We start from the raw sequence: 6,256 nt of genomic DNA, 5'->3' as shown, positions 1-6,256 counted from the left end.
ACTACTGATTCATGGAAATGCATTGTGCAGTAAATTTCCATAACATGAGCCTCCCATGTACCTACGCAGAAGTCTCATTAGTTCTGTGTTGAACTTCCATAAACAACAGCACCTCTGCCTTGCAAGCGCCTTTAGTTCCAGGGCTTCCCTTACACAATCTTTCCACTAACTTCTAAGTCTTCCTTTCGTCATACTTCCAAACCCTTCAGAATTATACAGTTTCTTTAACAATTTATTGTCCTCCATTCTTTCAACATGACCAAACTATCTCTAAACATTTACACCGAGGCTGAACCTCTATCACTTCTAAGCATCTACACCTTCCCCACCCATTCATTCATTTGTGCACAAACTTTTCATATCAGCAGCTTCAGCCTTATATCTTTAATTTGTATTCAGAGACACACATCCACACATCACTTCAGTAAACGAGATGTGGCTCAGTAATCCATTTATACAATGTCCAAGCTTCCCAATCTCTTGTACAGAGCCTGCAACCTTCTTTGCTTAACCCTCTGTAACTTACATTTTCTTTCATCGTCCGGCCATCCTTTTCATTTCTTTCCACATACTTTTAAAGGTCAGACGCTTTCATGAACCACCAACTATATAAACTTTCATAGTTCCACCTTCCTATTTTCCATTTACCCTCATAACTACTCATACGTCTACTCTCAACGTTTTTTCCTTTGAAATGTTTGCGCTAGTCTTTGCAGCCTTTATTCACTGTCCCCGAGCAGTGCTGTATCATTAGCATACATCAACCATTCTAAACATCATTTATGAATGACTGCTTTATTCTCCAACTTTGAACGATTTTTACTAATTTCCTTTCCTTGACTTCTCGTACCATTCCATCCGTAAACTTATCAAACAGCTATGGAGGCATAACACATCCTTGTCTCCTGAAAGCTTTTCATTTCTCTCTACAGCTCATGCTCCTTCCTTACCTGACATCTATAACAACCTCCACCTCCACATTGCCGTTGTATCGATTTCATCATGAAACTTGTATAGGTCTACATATCCCTGATTAAGTATTGCTTATTCTCTCTACTTTCAGACTTCTTACACAATCTTTTCACCAACAACACTTAATCCATAATGAACTCACCCCCGTGGAAGGGTAGTGCCGTCAGTGCACTTCATTGGGTGCACTGTAGGCATTACTAAAGGTTCTTTACAGCGTCCCTTCGGCCCCTAGCTGCAACCCCTTTCATTCCATTTATTGTGCCTCCATTCATATTATCTTCATTCCTTCCTGGAATCCACCCTCTCCTAACAATTATTTCATAGAGCAATTGCGAGGTTTTCTTCCTGTTACGCCTTTCAATCAAACCTACGTACTCTTAAATTTCTTTCTTGCGCTGAATGACCTCATAGGTTCCAGTACTAGGCCTTTGGCCTAAACTCAGTATTCCATTCCATCCATAATGAACTCACACACAAACACGGGCGCTTCTTCGTTATTATTATTTGAGAAAATAAAATACAGACTAATTGCTTTCTACTTTGGTCTTTGTTGTTTTCAATATGAATTTGCCTTAATTTCCATTACTTAAGAAAGGTCTAGTAATACTCGTAATCATCTCTCTCTCTCTCTCTCTCTCTCTCTCTCTCTCTCGTCGGCATCGTAGGTGCTAAAGGCTTTCCATTCATCTACACATGTTTAAGATTGTTATTTTATTTCTATAACTTTCAATTTCTATTTCTTATCTGTTTTGGAAGATGTATAATTTTTTATTTATGAACAATTTTTTAACACATAAATATGTATATACGTACACACACACATATATATATATATATATATATATATATATATATATATATATATATATATATATATATATATAATATATATATATATATATATATATATATATATATATATATATATATATATATATATATATATACATAATATTATTTATTGATATTTCACCTGTTGTTCATTTATTTCGGAAAATTTAGACCGATTCGTTTTTGTTTCTGCGGTCTAATGGGGAAGACATTTAATAGTAAACATCCCGAAACATTTTTTGTGGTAGTTTTCTATGTACTTCCATATCAACTTTGTTTCTCGTGTCTGCTGAGCTGAGGAGAAAGAGGCGGTTCCGCTCTCTTGACTCAAGATTGATAAGTTGAGAAAGATTAGTTTGCCGCCATTTGAACAAGCATGAAGTTCTCTCTCTCTCTCTCTCTCTCTCTCTCGCCTCTCATCTCTCTCTCTCTCTCTCTCTCTCCATATGTGTGCCTTAAAATTCACAGTAGATGCACGTGATTCCATTAAATTTACGAATACCAAAGGAAAATTATGGGCAGAAATCTTTCCTTGACGATGTCTTAATAAAGAAGCGCTTGGATTTCTGCCTATCATTTTCCTGTAGCATTCGCTTATACACTATGTATGTATGTATATGTATGTATATATATATATATATATATACATATATATATGTGTATGTTGTGTTTGTATGTATGTGTGTGAGTAAAACGAGAGAAAATCTACTTGTCACATTCACTATAAATAGATTATTCTTCCCAGCTGATTCCCATTTTTTTATATCGACTAGAAATAGATTAATGATTAAATAAGCCTTTTCGACTATCTTTTTTCGACTCTCTCGTACTTTTTGGATGCTTACTATCTGCACGCCTTGAATCTGAATAAAAAATAAATGAGGACGGTCTTCCTTCTTTGCATTTAGTGAAGTGTTTCCCGTATATATGAATTATGTTACCGATTGTGGTTCCAATTCAGAACCTGATCCTTTCTTAATCTATGGTCGATCTCACGATGTCTGGGAATCTTTGTTGCCAGTAAATTTAGAAGTATCATATCTTCCATAGATGGTGAGAATGAAAAGCAGCATACAGTCTTGATATTAATTGGTGAAGAGACCGATACGGGATGCTGTCCCTGCGCAAAGTTAAGTATATCTTAGTTTAACCAGACCACTGAGCTGATTAACAGCTCTCCTAGGGCTGGCCCGAAGGATTAGCAAAAAAAAGTGATGATTTTATGATTGAGGAAAGACTGGAAAATGTAGAGAGCTTCATATTGTGTAATTTAATGCAACTAGACTCTGTATTTACGAATTAAATCTATCTATCACCTTTTAAAGGCCAACATGCCTCGAATTTTGGTCAAAACTCGGTTTTATCCTTAATTAACACGCCACATGAAATCAGCATCTTTCGTCTATCTATTCCAGCAGGCAACAAAATTCGTAAACCAGCCCTCCCCTCACACCCCCCCACCACCTTTCTTTTTCCTGGACAGGATCAATGAAGACAGCATCTATTTTTTATATCCTTAGCAGCATCACTGGTGAAGATCAGAAACAATTGTTGTAATACGTCATGATAATCAAACTACGTTCATCATCACTGAAGGTGCGTCCATTTTTCAAATATTGTGAGATTTGGTTAATAACCGCTAGGTTTCCCAATAGTCTTTCAGACGAAATAATACCTGAATAGGTCTGCGTGTCAGTGGGAGAAAAAAAAATCTAAATCATGTTCATTAGGCAGCAGGTGGCGGTCTACTTCAAATTCTTATTCAAAGTCTTGTGTCGTTGATTTAACCGAATCCTTATCCCACTGGTGAGGCTGTTGTTGATGGCGAAAACAATATTATTATTATTATTATTATTATTATTATTATTATTATTATTATTATTATTATTATTTTGCTTATATGAGGGCCTGGTGTAGTCTGCATGTTTCGACCATCTGCGTGGTCTTCATCGACGTTGGCGAGGACGAACTGAATGAAGACTGGGTTCCGGTCGGCTTTTATTATTATTATTATTATTATTATTATTATTATTATTATTATTATTATTAATGATAGTGCATTGAAATTTAAATCTGAATTTACAAACTGAACTCGACTCTTTGTTCTGAAGTGACTGTTCTCGAAGGTTGTCACTCGTTTCTAATAATTACAAAGTGCGTGTGTGCGTGCGTCTCCGTAAGAGAAAGGCCAGAGAGGAAGAGCGCTGGATGTAGACATAATGTATAATTGTTACACATATCACCACGGTTGTCTTGTGGAGACATGTTGGCTAGGTGCTAACAAAGCAAGTCCCTGTTTCCCGTTTTCTGTGATTAGTTGTCAGGGCAATCTAGTCTGGATTTTTTTTCTTTTCTTTTTTTTTTGCGTTTTATTTCATTTTATGCATAGAAAGAAGCCAGAGGGTTGACTTGGCCCCATAGACCACATCCCTATTTTTCGATCATTCTAATCTAGGTTTCCTTTTAAAATGGCTTTTAGAATTCCGTTACATCATAATGATTAGTTACTGATCTTTTATTTTATTTCATTGTAGTTATTGTAATGAAAGCTGATGTTAGATGGCTGCCTAGATTAGTGTTCCCGAAGGAACAGATATCTAATTTTTTCGTGTCTGTTAGATTAGTTAGATTTGCTGGCCTTACACCACCGCAGGCAGCTATATTAGATTCACATCAACCTTGCATCTGATGTCTAGGCCAGTCCCTTACGACTCTCCTGATTGGCTGTTGATAAGCCAATCACAGGGCTGGAAGCTCTCAGTCTCTCGAGAGTTCTCATAGGCAGGATGTATTTCCCTCCTCTCCTGAGGGATACGTCTTTCAAAAGTATCTCTCAGGAGAGGTGGAACATACATCCTGCCTATGTGAACTCTCGAGATAGACAGAGTTCCCAGCCCTGCGATTGGCTTCTCAGCAGCCAATCAGGAGCGTCGTAAGGGACTGGCCTAGACATCAGATGCACGGGTGATGTGAATCTACCATAGTAATATATTTCCATTTCAGCAAGACTGTAACTGGTTATGAATAATGTGAATACATCGCAATGATACGAAGTCTGAGTACAGAAGACAGGCTAAAATAAGAAAAGAGAACTTCATTTGTGGACTCCAATCTGCGCCAATAGTTTAAGTCACGTGGCGATTCCAGCTCGGGCTTTCGTTTCCCAAAGCCGACGGGATTGCAGTCTGAGACTTTCTGTTTCCAAACCACACGGGTGTCCTGTCTCTAGACCTGCTTTTTTCGTGCGTAGGATTTTTTGGACTGACATTCTATTCCCGATGCTTCTTGCCCGGGCCTCGATTCCCATTCCACATTGGGATCGTTGATCCCGTGACCTCGATTCGCAGAGCACATGGTTATCCAAGCCACAAACCCACCTCTGTCAAGTGTTTGAGAATTCAGATTTGATTCATACTGTATATGGGAAGCCAAATTAGCAGTCAGAAAGCAAATGTGATTACAGGCCAAGGCGTCTATCCCTAAAGCACAGCATTTAGTAAGTAAGCTCCCACTTGATATCGGGAGGACTAAAAATATACATACAGACGTTCAAGAAGAAATCAGTCTCCTTTTTAGTTTTCTGGAAAAATACTTATGCCGGCTTTGACTGTCCGTTCCCAATTTTTCTGTCCGCATTTTTTCTGTTCGCACTTTTTCTGTCCGCACTTTTTCTGTCCGCACTTTTTCTGTTCGCACTTTTTCTGTCAGCCCCAAATCTTGAAAAGTACTGAGCTGGAGAGCTGGAATTTAGCGTGTTGTTCATCCACCCAATCATCAAAAATACCAAATTGCAGCCCTCTAGCCTCAGTTTTTTTTTTTTTTTTTTTTTTTTTTTTTTATCTTTTTAAGGTTCAACTTGTCATAATCGTGCATTTGGCAACGCTGTAGGGCAGGTCACCACCGGCCCGTGGTTAGAGTTTCAGGGGCCGCGGCTCACATTATACCGAGACCATTGAAAGGTAGATCTATTTTCGGTGGCCTTGATTATACGTAGTACAGAAAATTCGATGGCGCAGAAGAAACTCCAGTGTAGTTTTTACTATACTCTGTTTTTTTTCCATCTGTCCATCCGCCTGTGGTGGTCGCGCATGGTAACACTGCGTCCTGGGCTTTAAATAGTTACATATGTTTAAGTTTTAGGTAAATGAAAGGATATCTTGGTGTACATTTGCACCTGAAAAGTGTTTTAATAATTTACTGTATGCGAATCACACCGTTAATATTCGAAATAGGATATTATTTAAAGCCAGGGACGCAGTGTTACCATGCGCAAACACCACAGGCGGATGGACAGATGGAAAAAAACAGAGTATAGTAAAAAAAATACACTGAAGTTTCTTCTGCGCCATCGAATTTTCTGTACTACGTATAATCAAGGCCACCGAAAATAGATCTACCTTTCAATGGTCTCGGTATAATGTGAGCCGCGGCCCCTGAAACTTTAACCACGGGC

Source organism: Macrobrachium nipponense, chromosome 43 (genome assembly GCF_015104395.2).
Source record: "Macrobrachium nipponense isolate FS-2020 chromosome 43, ASM1510439v2, whole genome shotgun sequence".
NCBI classification, from domain to species: Eukaryota; Metazoa; Arthropoda; class Malacostraca; order Decapoda; family Palaemonidae; genus Macrobrachium; species Macrobrachium nipponense.
This window is presented reverse-complemented; position numbering follows the sequence as displayed.